Here is a 16,442-nt window from a genome sequence, read left to right on the forward strand (position 1 = left end):
TGTCTGGGGTCCCTCTGCAAGTTGGGACCAGAGCCAGGACCAGTACTGGGCTCTGGAGGCCAGGCCCCGTCTGGGAAGCTGCCCACTGGGTGTGCTCCTCTGGGCTCTGCCCAGGGAAGAGCCAACTGCTCTCTCTGTGTCTCAGCACCTCCTCTGCCTTTCCTCATGCCTGTTTGGATAACTTTTTGACCTGTTCCTTCACAAGCTCTCCCTGACGTGTGGCTGCCTCCGTTGCTTGTCCCAGGGAATCCTGGGGCCTTGGCTGTGTGACGGCCTGGGCTTGGCCAGTCCCATGGCAGACGGTTGTTAAATAGTGGCTGTCTGGGTAGAGGGAGGACTATTTACCCAGGGCAGGGCCCAGGCAGAGGCTGCAGCTTCCTGCTCACGTCACCGGCCCATCCAGCCATCCAGCATACTGACTCAGCTGTCCCCTTCTGTATTTGCTCATTCCACAAATATTTATGGAGCGCCTACTGTGTGCCAAGCACTGTTCTACATGCTGAGGATATAGCAAGACGGCCAGATTCCCCACTCTCATGGAACTGACATTGTAGTGGAGGAAACAGATGAGAAACAGATCAGCGAATTCACAATTGCAACGAAGACCCAATGCAGCCAAAAATAAATAAATACAAAATAAATAAATACAAAATAAATTAAATAAATAAATAATTTGCGGTAATTGCCCACCCACTCTTTTTTTAAAAAAATATTTATTTATTTATTGGTGCATTGGGTCTTTGTTGCTACACGCGGGCTCTCTCTAGTCGTGGTGAGCAAGGGTTACCCTTCGTTGCAGTGTGCGGGCTTCTCATTGCAGTGGCTTCTCTCGTTGCATAGCATGGGCTCTAGGCACGAGGGCTTCAGTAGTTGCAGCACGCGGGCTCAGTAGTTATGGCTCGCAGGCTCAGAGGTTGTGGCACACGGGCTTAGTTGCTCCACGGCATGTGGGATCTTCCTGGACCAGGGCTCGAACCCGTGTCCCCTGCATTGGCAGGCGGATTCTTAACCACTGTGCCACCAGGGAAGCCCCACCCACTCTGTCTTGAACCTGATTCCCACAGCTCAGGGGCAACCACCTGCAACTATTTTAGCTAGGTTTTCTTCCCTCCTGGTGTTGTCTTTATATTTCTAAATATCGTGGTTATACTGCTACTTCTTGATTTTTCAGTCTTAGATGTAATAGGTTAATTTGCTAATAGGAAAGATGCTATAAACTATTTTCCAATTTGGAGGTAAGTCAATATTCATTGTTTCATTTGCCTAACTGCACTATTATTCTTACCACTGTTCACAGCTGATGGAGTCTGTACATGAACGAACAAAGGCGTTTCCATGCAATATCTCAATTAATCTTTACAATAGCACTATAAGGTAGGTGTTGGCCAACGTAAGTAATACTAACTCTTGAAATCCACTGGAATTGGTTGCAGTTTGCAGAAGACCTTTGTACCCATCCCCTTGATCTGCAGAGCTGTCGTGGAACCAGCATTATTAACCCTATTTTCAGAGGAGGACCTGGGGCCCAGAATGATAAAGGAAATTCCACTTATCACAGTGGGGTGGTTAAAATAAAACCCATCTTCCAAACAAGATGGAAAGAGCCAGGGTCCCTGTGTGAAGGAGATAAACTCTTCTATCTTACATTACAATACCAGCTAGTATTGTCCTTTTCTTTCCCCCACCATCCTTATTGTGGTATAATTGACAAATAAAATTGTAATGCACTTAAAGTGTACAACGTGATGATTAGGTATATATATATATATATATATATATATATATATATATATATAGTGAAATGATTCCTGCAACCAAGTTAATTAACATATCCATTGCCTCACATACTTTTTTTTTTTTTTTTGGTGAGAATGCCTACGATCTATTCTTAACAAATTTCAAGTATACAAGTATTATGAACCATAGCCACCATGCTGTACATTATATACTCAGAACTTATTTATCTTATAACTGAAAGTTTGTACCTTTTCACCAACATTTCCCCATTTCCCCCACCCCTAGCCCTGTCAACCACCATTCTACTGTCTGGTTTTTTTGTTTGTTTTTTTAAACATCTTTGTCCTTACTAATACAATGCCTGGGTTTGAATCCTACCTCTGCCTCTTGTAGTCTGTGTGGGTAGGTTATTTAACCTCTCTGAGCCTTTGTTACCTCTACTGAGAAATGGGTATGGTGACAGTACCTACTCAATGGGCAGTTGTAAGGATTAAAAGAAGTAATTTTTTTTTTTTTTTTTTTTGTGGTACGCGGGCCTCTCGCTGCTGTGGCCTCTCCCGTTGCGGAGCACAGGCTCCGGACGCGCAGGCTCAGCAGCCATGGCTCACGGGCCCAGCCGCTCCGCAGCATGTGGGATCTTCCCGGACAGGGACACGAACCCGCGTCCCCTGCATCGGCAGGCGGACTCTCAACCAACGCGCCACCAGGGAAGCCCAGAAGTAATTTTTTTAAATTGAAGTATAGTTGATTTACAATGTTGTGTTAGTTTCTGGTGTACAGCAAAGTGATTCGGAAATATATATATATATATATATATATATATATATATATATATGGGTATGACAAGATATTGAATATAGTTCCCTGTGCTATACAGTAGGACCTTGTCGTTTATCTATTTTATATATAGTAGTTTATATCCACTAATCCCAAACTCCTAATTTATCCCTCCTCCCTTTTCCCATTTGGTAACCATAAGTTTGTTTTCTATGTCTTTGAGACTGCTTCTGTTTTGTATGTTCATTTGTATCATATCTTAGATTCCACATATAAGTGATATCATTATGATATTTGTATTTGTCTGACTTACTTCACTTAGTATGATTATCTCTAGGTCTACCCATGTTGCTGCAAATAGCATTATTTCATTCTTTTTTATGGCTAAGTAGTATTTCATGGTATATATATACCACATCTTCTTTATCCATTCATCTGTTGATGGACATTTAGGTTACTTTAAAAGGAGGTAATTTTTATGAAATGTTTAGAACAGTGCCTGGCCCATTGTAAGTACTATATAAGAGATAAAATAGGCTTCCCTCATGGCACAGTGGTTAAGAAACTGCCTGCCAATGCAGGGGACATGGGTTTGAGCCCTGGTCCAGGAAGATCCCACATGCCACAGAGCAACTAAGCCCGTGTGCCACAACTACTGAGCCTGTGCTCTAGAACCCACGAACCACAACTACTGAGCCTGTGCACCACAACTGCTGAAGCCCACGTGCCTAGAGCCTGTGCTCTGCAACAAGAGAAGCCACCGCAATGAGAAGCCTGCGCACAGCAACGAAGAGTAGCCGCCGCTCACCACAGCTAGAGAAAGCCTGCGTGCAGCAACCAACGCAGCCAAAAATAAATAAATAAATAAATAAATTTATTTTTTTTAAAAAGAGAGATAAAATAATCAACAAGGACCTACTGTATAGCACAGGGAGCTCAATACTCTGTAATCACCTAAAATGGAAAAGAATCTGAAAAAGAATAAATATATGTATATGTATAACTGAATCACTTTGCTGTACACCTGAAACTAACACAACATTATAAATCAACTGTATACATGTAGCTGATTCACTTTGTTGTACAGGAGAAACTAACACAACATTGTGAAGCAATTATACTCCAATAAAGATATAAAAAAATAAACAAAAATAGTAAAAAAAATAAATAAATCAACTATATTCCAGTATAAAATAAACATTTTTTTAGAGAGATAAAATAAACCAGAGCTAGGGAATGAATAGGCCAGGACCCAGATGTGGGCCTTCTGATGCCAAGTTCAGTATTTGACCCCAAAGCCCCAGACATTTGCATTCCTCTTTATGATTTTCACCATATTTGCCCAGCACCTGTATTTTTTTTATCTGTAAGTATTTACTTGATAATTTTCTTTCTTTTGAAGACATACATTAATCTTTTAAAGGATATTTTATATTAGTGCTTCAATATGCTAGTTATAAATTTTTCTAACACCCAGTAAAATAAATTCAGTAAGATTTAAAAGTGTTTGTCAATGTACTACCAAAAATCAGCCCCTGTTCCCTGTGGGTACGCTTAAGGAAAAGTATGCTACTTTTAGATCTATAAAGAACCTTTGGGAACATTCTGTACAGTGACTTTTAAACCCTTTTGACTATGACCCTCAGTAACACATTTACATCCCATACTTTATATACAGTGGTAGTAAAGGTGGCAGTCAAAACACAGACTCTGGAGCCTGACTGCCTGGGTTGGAACCTTAGCATCACCTCTTAAGGCATCTATCACTTTCACTGAGTGACTCAACTTCTCTGTAGCTCCATTTCCTCATCTGTAAAAGGGTAAAAAGACAATTATAGCCCCTACCTCAAAAGGTTATTGTGAAGGTAAGGAGTTACTGTTTGTAAAGCCCTAGTATGTGATCTATGAATTGTTGGTGTTATCACAACCTCACACACACATCCATAACCATATAGAAATGAACAAAATTTTCACACACAAAATTTGCTGTGACTATATGAGATGCACTAGGATGTTTTCTGTCCTATTTTACTTCAGTTTTTAAAAGTGGTCATCTTTATAAAATTTCATTAATCTATTTGTGATTTATGATTCATACTCTTTTCTGTGTGAACAATATACTTCAATAAACATTTTTTAAATAGTACATTTTTCTTCAAAGAAAACACAAGAAGCAATGTGCTGAAATTATTTTGTCCAGCACAGTGAGGGTACATGAACAGATTTGGGGTCCCTAACAGCTTGGATACTGCTGATCCATAATTTCTAATGAAAACTGTTGAATTGTACTCTAGGAATCATATATGTGCTTTAAAGGCTTTAAAAAAAGATATTCAATATATTTTTCAGTTTGCAAGAGTCAGCAAATTACAACCTCTGAGCCAAATCTGGCCCAGTGCCTATATTTATAAAGTTTTATTGGAACATGCCACACTCATTCATGTATTTATTGGTTTTTTTGTGGTACGCGGGCCTCTCACTGTTGTGGCCTCTCCCGTTGCGGAGCACAGGCTCCGGACGCGCAGGCTCAGAGGCCATGGCTCACGGGCCCAGCCGCTCCGCGGCACGTGGGATCTTCCCGGACCCGGACGCGAACCCGTGTCTCCTGCATCGGCAGGCGGATTCTCAACCACTGTGCCACCAGGGAAGCCCATGTATTTATTGTTGATGGCTGCTTTTGTGCTACAAGAGCAGAGCTGAGTAGTTGCTACAGATCCCATCTGCCCTGCAAAGCCTGAAATATTTACTATCTGGCCTTTTACAGAAAAAGTTTGCCAACTCCTGTATTAAAGTTATAATTCAAAACCCTTAAGCCTAAATTAAATCTTACGCTATTTGTATTATATTTGATTCTGTTCATAAGTCTAGCAAATTTTAATAATTACATATCCCCCAACACTTTACTTTGAACAATTTCAAACCTACAAAAGATTCAAAGAATAATACAGTGGGCACTAATGTGTCCTTTACCGAGGTTCATCAATTGGTAGCATACTGTCACGTTTGCTTTATCACTATCTACATATCTCTCTATGCTCTTATTTTATTAGAATGTTTAATGTAAAAAATTGTGTATTCATATATGTTATACATATTTGACTGTGTGTGTTTGTGTGTGTATTTGTGAATGTGACCATGGTCCCATGGCAGAGGCAGTCAGCTGTGTACCAACAAATTCACTCCTCCTTCCGTAGTTTAGAGCTATTCCTGGAAAAAAGCTGCCCATCTAGAGACCACATATCCCAGACTCCTTTGCATTTGACCAAGGCCAGGTGACTAGTTCTGACCAACAGAATGTAAATAAAAGTGATAAATGTCACTCTGAGCCAGGGTCACTTCTGGGGTCCCTGGATGACTATGTGACAGAAGTAAGTAAACTTCTAACTTACATTTTAGGTTTGTTTTTTTGTTCCAACAGGGAGCATTGCTGTAACTAATACAACCCAATACATTGCATGACCCATTAATGGGTCAAGATTGCAGTTTGAAACACACTGGTCTGGTCCACTCATTTTTTAACCATGGAATCCTTTCATTAAACACTTCCATCAAAAGTCAAAATGCAGGGCTTCCCTGGTGGCGCAGTGGTTGAGAGTTCGCCTGCCGATGCAGGGGACGTGGGTTCGTGCCCCGGTCCGGGAAGATCCCACATGCCGCGGAGCGGCTGGGTCCGTGAGCCATGGCCGCTGAGCCTGCGCATCCGGAGCCTGTGCTCCGCAACGGGAGAGGCCATAACAGTGAGAGGCCCGCGTACCGCAAAAAAAAAAAAAAAAAAAAAAAAAAAAGTCAAAATGCAGCGTCTCTGGTTAAACCAGAGGTTGCGGTGTGGGAGAACCTAAGAGCCTGGTCTGTTTGAACACCACCCCCAGGCCCCCACTGGCCTCAAAGTGAACTCTGAAGAATCTTTCTTGACCCCTAGGGCTCCAGTGAATATTGTGTGATGACCACTGAGCCAGGCACAGGGCTCCATTTCTCAGAAGAGGAGGCAGGGCACCAGTAGGAAAAGGACGTGAGTGAGGTCGCAAACAACTGCCTGGGCCCAGAGCCATTTCTCAGGGCTGTGGCCAGGCCAGGTCTGTTCCCCCCATTTCCATGCCTTCGATTTGCTCTACACAGGCCCAGACTCACAAGCCAAGCCCCCGAGAGCCAACCTCAGGCCTCAGAGGGCGTCTGAAGGCTCAGGACCAAGCTTTGTCCAGCCAAGGAACTGCAGGCCAGAACCAGTTACATAGCCCTCATTCATCTCTGTTTGTTCCACAGCAGCTAAAAGATGCCTCACACCTAGGAAGCATTCAGTCCCTCTCACATGGCAGGTATAATAATAACAACAATGCATAAAATTTACGTAGCACTTTCTACGTGACAGACACTCAACGCTTTACAGGCATCAACCTCATTTAATTCTCACAACCCTACAAAGTAGATGCTGTTATCATCACACCATTTGACAGATCAAGAAACTGAGACACAGAAAATTAGGTAATTTACCCAAAGCCATATGGCTAGTAGGTGGCAATATGAGCCCAGGCAGTCTGACTCCAGAGTCTGAGCCGCTAACCAAGGTGTTATGCAGCCTCTCAGATGCTATTATAAGAGGTAACAGCATAGCCAAAAGAATGAAGATTTGGCACCAGACAGACTAGATCTCAATCCGTCACTGGGTGATACAGGGAAACTTACTTAACAACACTGAATCTCAGTTTCCCTGTTTATGAAGTGGGAATAATATTTCCCACCTTGACGGGTATTGCAAAGATTAAAAGGGAGAAAAACCTAAAAAGTAGCCAGCATCCTGCCCATTACATAGAAGGGGCTTATATGGAAATAAATTTCTTTCCTCTGCAGAGATCCACCATTATGCTAGAGGCATATGAGTCAGAAATAAAATGGAAGGCGTAGTTCCTACATTTAAGCATCTCATAATCTTCTTAGGGACAAGATAAATCCTTTATGGAACAATCAGAAAAGTCCCAAGATACTTTCAATTAAGGATGGAATTCACTGCAGTCAAATGTTAAATAAAATCAGTGCCTTTGCATCTGCTGGTCCCCCTCCCTCTCTCCTCCTGGCTGACTCCTGTTAAACCTTCAGGTTTCAGCTTAGATATCAGTTCACTCCTCCAGGGTCAAGAGGTCCCTGACCCCTTCCCCTCTTCCTAAGCCCCTTTGTCCTCCCATTGTGCCATGTTCACCCCTGTTATGGCACTCTGTCTTTGACTGCTGCTGGTTCATCTGTTTACCCCACCAGATTGGACGCTCTCCAAGATCTAAAGCCACACTTTATATTCTCCTCCATTCTCCCAGAGCCTAGCAGAATGCTTTGCATACCATAAGCCCCCAGTGGTCATTTGTTGAAGAAATGAATGAGTGAACAATGAATTAACGAATGCAGGAGTTTTCCGGATGAAGACAGGATGGACTCTGGGTTATCCACATCCTCCCTTTATAAAATGGGACAAAATAAGGCAATGGTTTCCAAACTCCAGCTGACCCAACACCCCAAATCACTTAAGGAACTTAATAAAAATTTAAAGATTCTTGGAACTCATCCCAGAAGATTCTGATTCAGGTCTGGAGTGGAGCCCCCAAAAGATGTCATCTTAAGAAAGTTCCCCATATGCAGCAAGATTCGTAAACCATTGGACCATAGAGGCTGAAATCAAATTGAGGTGGGATAGGAAGATAATATGGACAGGGGACAAAGGCAGGAAGGGTGCGGGAGACTATATTTTGAGAACGAAGGGTGGGAACAGCCATGCCTGGTATCTGACATAGTCCCCTTGCTGGCCAGTATCTGAGGCCCTATCCAATTTGGGGCTCATCTACCAACCATTCAGGGAGACAAAGCACTTTACAGTTTATGATACCTTTTTGCCTTCATGAGCTCATGGATCTTCACAACGACCAAGGTTCATTTGGTAGATGAAGAAATTGATGATCAGAGAGCTGGCAAAGTGTCCAGCCTCTCACAGCTTTAAGTGGGAGAGCCACTTAACCCAACCACCTCTGATGAAGGAGGATTGTTGACCAGTGGCCAAGTCACCCTTGTCTCTTTACTTGCAGGTACTGATGTCCAAGACCAGCCCATCTCATCCATCCATCCATCCATCCATCCATCTATCTTTTCATCTGCCCACTCACCCATCACCTCATCCATCCATCCATCCATCCATGCATCTTTCCAGTTATTTATTCATCCACTTACCACATCCATTCACATATCTCTCCATCCATCCCATCCATCCATCATCCACCATACCCGCTCACCCATCCATCCATCTACCCACCTGCCCATATTCCCTGCTACTCATTCATTCATTTGTACCATTCGTTCATCTGTCTCTCCATTCCATTCCCATCCATCCATTCACCAACCCATCACATTGATTCACCAAAGCAACTACCTATCTACCCACCCAGATATCCGTTCATTCGTTCATCCATCTTCTCATTCGTTCATTAAATAAACCTCCTTCAAGTTCTACGTGGGACTAGGTCCTATGGTAGCCCAGGGTATAACAAGAAGCATCAGACATATACAGACCTTGCCCTCAAGGAGATTTGAAATGCTTACAGAAATGGCAGAGTCCCGAGGGGCCAAAATAAATAATCATCAAGGGAAGCTTGCTAAAAGCAAAACAAGGGCAGGAAAATAACAAAAAGCCAGGAGTTAGGTTAGCACACAGATATGCACACCATAGCATCTTATCCTCACAGTTGCTAAGGACAGCCCCAAATCTGGCACTGAGCTAGATGCTGGCACCCAAAGCAAATACTGCAACATGAGTCATGGTACACTCAGTTGTGGCAGATCCTACTCAGCAGCTATTCCTGCTTCCTTATAACACAGTGGTGTTTCATGTGCCCAAGGCACATTTGGAAATGGCAGGAGACATTTTCGGTTGGCACAGCTGACAGGAGGTATGCTGTAGCATCTAGTGAGTCGAAGCCAGGAAAGCTGCTAAACATCCTACAGTGCAGGATCCTACAGGCCAGTCCCTTTACAGCAAAGAATTATCCACGCCAAAATATCAGTAGTGTCAAAATTGAGAAAGCCGTTATAAGGGAACCCCAATTTGGCTTGCAGCAGACAAGAAAAGACCATCATTGGTCTAAACCTCTGTTGTGTGTTCCCATTTCTTTCCATTAGACACTTCCCAGCTTTCCTTGAACTAAGGAAGTCTGCTGGGAGGTTTCTGGGAAATTTTTACTTTGGGGGAAAAGAAACAAGTGCTTGGAGGAAAAACCCTTCCGGCTTCAGACACTGAACTGCAAACGTGATACCTGATACTGTGACAGCCACCTGGGGTCTGTGATGGAGCAAATCAAGAACCAAAAGCCAACACAGTGAGGATGGCAGGGAGGAAGGAAGGGAAGAGCACAGAGCTGGTGGACCCTGCTGACCATTGTCATAGGGCTGTCTCTTTAAAACTGACCTCAATTCATTCATCCAACAAATGCTTACTGAGCACTTATTCTGTGCCAGTCACCATGTGAGACGTGCAAGGCCGAACAAAGCACTGAAGTCCATGGCCTCATGGAGTTTATAGTCTAGTGGGGGAGACAGATGCGACAAGACACACAATGATTTGATCAGAGGAGCGAGGAGGACTATAAAGCCGAATCCAGTGTGCCATGCGGGCACTGCAAGACCACGGAAAGGTCAAGTGTGCCCAATACCACCACACCAAAGCTCATTAAAGACCATCCCACTAAAGGTTCAAAAACGTGAGGCAGCAGTTGGGATTTATTTAGTGCTTGCTTTGTGTCAGGCACTATTCTAAGCACTTGTGTATATATATGTATATATATATATATATATTTTTTAAAAAATTTTTATTGAAGTATCACTGATTTACAATGTTGTGTTAATATCTGCTGTACAGCAAAGTGGCTCAGTTATACATACACATACTCTTTTTCATATTCTTTTCCATTATGGTTTATCACAGGATACTGAATATAATTCCCTGTGCTATACACTAGGACCTTGTGGTTTATCCATCCTATATATAATAGTTCGCATCTTAAGCACTTGTACATTAATTCTTGTGATCCTAACCACAGCCTTGTCCTCCATTGCCTCTCCCAAGGCTCTGCTATGAACCATGTTCCTTACTCAGCAACTCACCTCTGCAATTGCTACCTTCAGAGGTTATTATTATCCCCAGTTGAGAATCCCAGAAGAAGGGGTTTTACTCAAGCACTTGTTTGCTTGCTTTTTTAATCAGAAAGTTCATCTTTCCAGAGCCTCTCAGCAGACTGCCCTAGTTTATTTTACAGATAAAACATCTGAGACTCAGAGAAGGTTAGGTTATACAGCTTAAAAAAAAATAAAAGGCAGATCCAGAATGCTAACCCAGATTTATTTTATCTGAAAAGCAGGGTCTTTTAGCCAATCTCTCTCTCTCTATCTCTCTCTCTCTCTCTCTCTCTCACACACACACACACCAGCAAATGCCCAGCTGTTCCAGGATGGCAATGTTCTCTTGTTGTTGATGCATGCTGCAAATCTGGGCATGGGAGCCCTTCTTTCTCTCCTCAGCCATATCTGTAGCTGAGCCAAGAGGGTCAGCACAGATGGACAATGTCAGGTCTGGAGTCAGATGGGTTTTTTTTTTTAACAATCCTAAACTTTAGTTTTCTCTTATCCTTGGAGATGATAATGTTATTTATCTGAGACAACTATCTTGAGAATTAAATACAGTAACAGGCCTAGAGTACCCATCCATCCCTATCTGACCCACTGGGAGATGATGAGTCTTCCTCTGGACACAGGGTCAGCCAAGTTCTCACAATTGTGTTTTAACCTTGGATGAAGCCCCCCAGGCATGCCCAGCCCTTTAGCTATGCTATCTCCACTAACCACCGCCCCCGCCCCCTGTGAGATAGGTCCTGTTGTTCTCTCCATTTTACAGATGAGGAAATAGGTTTAAAGATGGGAAGTGACTTTCCCAAGGTCACACGGCTGGTGTGGGGTTAGGTCCCCAGGCTGTTTTTGGCTCCTCAGCCTCTGCCATTTCCACTGCCTCACATACTCCTGCTTGATGGTGAAAGAGAGAAGATCCCCTGGACCAGTCCCTGATTCCTTGAGGCCATCTGCCCTTAGCTAATGATGATATCAAGTAATATTTACTGAGTCCTTAGACAGACGTGCCTGGTGCCAGGGGCTTACACCCTCTCTTTCCTTTAGTCCTGCCTGCAAGAAGCCCCTAAGACACCCTCTGTCCGCTTCAGAGAGAAGGCAACCAAGACCCAGAAATGATGAGTAATCTGTCTAAAGTCACAGAACAAGAGCCAAGATCTACTGGATTCCAGAGGCCAATCCCTGCGCGCGCACGTGACTGAAATCGGTTTATAAAATGCACCAAATTTTTGAAAATCCAAAATGTGCAAAAAAGTAAAACGAACGTTCTCTTGAACTTCCCTCCTTAGAAACAAAGCTCTGTTACCCGTCTCTTTGTGTCCTTCCACTAATTTTCTACGCAAATACAAAGGTGTGTACATATATATGAATATATCTGTTCTGTTATCAGAAATGTAATATGCTATACTCTCTTCAGCTTACTTTTTTCACATAGTTACTTGGAGGTCCTTCTCTATCTGCAAACAGATCTGCATTTTCTTTTTTCTTCAGCATCGGGATAGCATTCCATCCTAAAGAGGCATCGTGCTTTATTTACCCATATCCTCTATTGCTGGTCATCGGGGTTACTTCCAATTCTGGAGTTACCCCGAGCAGCAGAGCCCCAGCCCTTCACCGAAACATGCTCTTCCCTCACCCTGCATGTAAGTTACACCCTTACGGCAAAGATCATTCTCATTTTCCAGTGCCCCAGGCTGTGAGTTTCCTTCTATGGCTTCCCCTTGCTCAATTATCCAGAGCTGATGGTCCTCGTTAGAGGGGCTGGCCGACCCTCCCCTTGGGTCCCATCCCACCTAGACCAGGAGCTAGCTCCGTGACCGAGACCCAGCAAGCTTCTCTGCAGGCTTCAAAGTGAGGATGTTGCCTCCAGTTCCACGTTCTGTGAAATTTCCTAAAGCCCCCCGGGATGCATCCCCACGAACGCTGTCTCTGTGGGCGGGCCAAGTGAGCCAAGCCCCTACCCTGGGGCTCCTGCAGCCCCTCCAAGTACTTTCCCATATCGGATCCACCAGGCCTCCGTTTAGGAGCTTAGTGAAGCAAGTCACATGCCTCCCTCGGGTTTCCTGCCCTTCTAGAGAAGCCCTTAGAGGGTCTTTGGGGTGCTAGGAAACACGTAGAGGGCCATCCCATGGTCTCCCAAACTTAACGATGGTCCCACCATGTCCAGTCTTCCCCCAAAGCCCAACTGCAGACCCCACTCACCATAGGGACTCTCCACCGGGGCCCCGAGGGGCGCGTTCACACTGACCATGGCCAAGCCCGCCCAGCCAGAGACCTGGGGGCATGGAGGAGCCTGGGGCCCACACACAACGCCAGCGGGAGCTAGTCCACCAGGAAGGCAGTGAGTGCAGCCAGCTGCCACAGCCCGGTTATCTTATTGATTCTTCTAATCACCCAAGGTGGGTGGATACGTTAAAGAGTAACCAGTCACTTAGGGAACCTGTGGCTGGGGACTGTCACTGTTGCCATGGTAACGACAAGCTGGCCAGACCAGAGGTCCACTAGGGCCCCAGTCCTGCATTCTGGGGTTGGGGGCTCTTGGAGCCAGAATGTGAAGGACACCAAGCCCCTTCACCCCTCACTTGAGGGAAAGGACTGGCCAGGAGGGGATGAGGAGGTGAGAGTCCAACCTGGGTTGGGTTTTATGGCTCCAAACAATGGGTGTGGCATGAGGCAACAGGGAGGCGTAGAGGAGAAAAGGAGGAAGTGGGGGGGGGGGGCGGGAATTGTATTTATTGAGCACCTACTGGATGCTGGGAGTTGCAACAGGCATTGCCACGTTTAAATTAAAACTTGAGATGAGGAAATTGAGGCACAGAAAGAAGTTGCTCGCCTGGAGTCTCCCAGCTGGTACAAAGAGGAGTTAGAATTACAACCCACGATTTCCCTTTACCTAACATATATTTATTGAGCACCTACTGTATACCAGGCTCTGTGCTAGACTCCAGCGATATTGAAATGAGCAAAGAGACATCATCTCTGCACCCATGGAATTGTGGACTAATGGAGGAGATGGGCATTAATTCGATAACATTAAAGATATTATTGCAAAGACATAATTACAGATGGTGAGTGCTGCGAGGAATGGAGAAACACAAGTATGCCTGCAGGCCCGGCCCAGAGGCACTCTGCCTGCTGCCTCCACCGGCCCTTTGGTCTCCTTCGCCACACAAAACAACCTACTGCCAAAATCTGCATCCTGGCCTCGGGATGCAGAGCCATCTTGCATCTTAGCTGTCCTGCATGCAGGGCTATCATCTGGCTTTGGGGGGAACGGTCCCATTTCTTTTATCCCAATGTTGGGTCTCACAGCCTGACTTGGAATCCTGAGCTCAAGGTCTTCATCATGATGGGGAGGCTCAAATGAGAAGTAGGAAAACCGGGGACTCAGAAAAGTCAGAAAACCCCAGCTCCACCATCATCTTGCTGTATCGCTTTGGGTACATTATTTCATTTTCCCATAGTAACACCTACCTCACGTGTTGCTTCACTTCTAAACTAGCTAGTTGATCTATTCCTCTCTGTCCACAGTCTCTTTTTCCCAGTGTGCTTGCTCAGCAACCTCAAGGGGACCTCTCATCCCTTACTGATGGACACTGGGGTGTCCCCAGGCCTTTGTTCCTTTTGTTTCCTCCAAACCTGTTGCACCTTCCTGTCTTCATTTCCCCTTGTCCAGTTTGAAGCCCACAGTCCATCATCTTAGTTGCTCTCTTGCTTCTGTCTCAGTTCCTTTCCTTCTAACCACCTGACAAAAACCCAAGCCTGGAAGAGCCCAAGTATCTTGCTTTCTTCATGCCTACGAACCGGCAGCCAATCCCTGTTGAAAAAAAAAAAATCACTTAGCAAGACAGATGAGGGCCACCAGAGATTAATGATCAACAATTTCGACAGGTTCCTCCACACTGCCTGGAACGTCTACTCTGTTTCTCTTCTCCTTGCTTTTCTATTATCGGCCTCTACTTCAGATCTTTTCTCTCCTCAAAACTTTTCCATCTCATTCTCAGCAGGCTGAGACTTTACCTTCTTCACAGAGAAAATAGAAGCCTTCAACCTGGACCAGCCTCAACTCCCCACAAACATTCACCTGCACCTGCACTTTGTTCACCTCCTTCCCTCCAGATCCACGTGGGGCCACCCCCTCCATCTTCCCACTGCTCAGGAGCCCCATGTGACCATGTGGGTGTTCTATATATTCAACCTCTCCCTCTTCAAACTTTAAAAATCAACTTTACTGGGCTTCCCAGGTGGCGCAGTGGTTGAGAGTCCGCCTGCCGATGCAGGGGACACGGGTTCGTGTCCCGGTCCGGGAAGATCCCACATGCTGCGGAGCGGCTGGGCCCGTGAGCCGTGGCCACTGAGCTTGCGCGTCCGGAGCCTGTGCTCCACAACGGGAGAGGCCACAACAGTGAGAGGCCCACGTACCGCAAAAAAAAAAAAAAAAAATCAACTTTACTGAGGTATAATATTTACCTTTTTTCAGGTGTACAGTTTTATGAGTTTTGACAAATGTATACACCTATGTAACTATAACCTTAAGATACAGAACATTTCCATTGCCCCCGGAAGTTCCCTTTATTCCTCTGCAATTAATCCCCCAGCACCTCCCACTCCAGGTGACTGCTGATCTGCTGCTTGTCACACTAGAGTAGATTTGTCTTTTCTAGAATGTCATAGAATCACACAGGATTTACCCTTGTGTCTGGCTTTTTTGCTCAGCATATTTGTGAGTTTCACCTGTGTCAGTGTCCTTGTTTCTTGCTGAGTATTATTCCATTGAATGAATACACTGCAACTTGTTCACCCATTCACCTTGTGACGGACATTGATTGGGGTTATCTCCAGTTTGGGACAATTATGAATTAAGCAGCGATGTACATTCATGGACAAGTCTTCTTGCAGGCATATGTTTTCATTTCCCTTGGTTAAATTTCTAGGAAAGGAATTGATGGCTGATATGGTATGTATATGTTGAATTTATAAGAAACTCCAAAACTATTGTCCAAAGTGGCCATTGTCAAAATTGTCAAAAATGTCCTGACCCAGATGTGGGGAGTATATCTGTAGGACAAATTTCTAGAGACAGAATCCTATCAATATTTAAATATGCTACAATATCTCTTTTATTAAAAAAGCAACTTCTGGGACTTTCTTCACAGTCCAGTGGTTAAGACTCCATGCTTCCACTGCAGGGGACGCGGGTTCAATCCCTGGTGGGTGAAATAAGATCCTGCATGCTGCCTGGCCAAAAAAAAGCAACTCCCCTCCATAGCTTCCTCTTCCATTTCAGTGACTATGTCACCTCTCTCGTCCCTCTTGATGTTGAACTTTTATTTTTTTATTTTTTGGCTGCGTTGGGTCTTTGTTGCTGCACACGGGCTTTCTCCAGTTACAGCGAGCAGGGGCTACTCTTCGTTGCAGTGTGCAGGCTTCTCATTGCGGTGGCTTCTCTTGTTGTGGAGCATGGGCTCTAGGCGCGCAGGCTTCAGTAGTTGTGGCATGCGGGCTCAGTAGTTGTGGCTCACAGGCTCCAGAGCACAGGCTCAGTAGTTGTGGTGCACAGGCTTAGTTGCTCCGTGGCATGTGGGATCTTCCTGGACCAGGGATCGAACCCGTGTCCTCTGTGTTGGCAGGCGGATTCGTAACCACTGTGCCACCAGGGAATCCCGATGTTGAACTTTTAAAATAGCCATCTACACTAGTGCCAGGTACTGTTCCAAGTGCTTTCCATGTATTCATTCATTTAATGTTTTGAAGGACTAGTGAGGCAGATATGATACAGATAT

General features: G+C 44.7%; 1 long non-coding RNA gene across 1 annotated transcript; it reads left to right on the forward strand.

Moving 5' to 3' along the window:
- The first annotated feature begins 1,336 nt into the window (after window positions 1-1,336).
- LOC136792610 (uncharacterized) lies at window positions 1,337-11,955 on the forward strand. The gene is made up of 2 exons (XR_010836632.1): window positions 1,337-1,374; window positions 11,707-11,955. It is a non-coding gene; the product is annotated as an uncharacterized lncRNA (long non-coding RNA).
- Window positions 11,956-16,442: the final 4,487 nt, after the last annotated feature.

This window comes from Kogia breviceps, chromosome 14 (genome assembly GCF_026419965.1).
Source record: "Kogia breviceps isolate mKogBre1 chromosome 14, mKogBre1 haplotype 1, whole genome shotgun sequence".
Classification (NCBI taxonomy): domain Eukaryota; kingdom Metazoa; phylum Chordata; class Mammalia; order Artiodactyla; family Physeteridae; genus Kogia; species Kogia breviceps.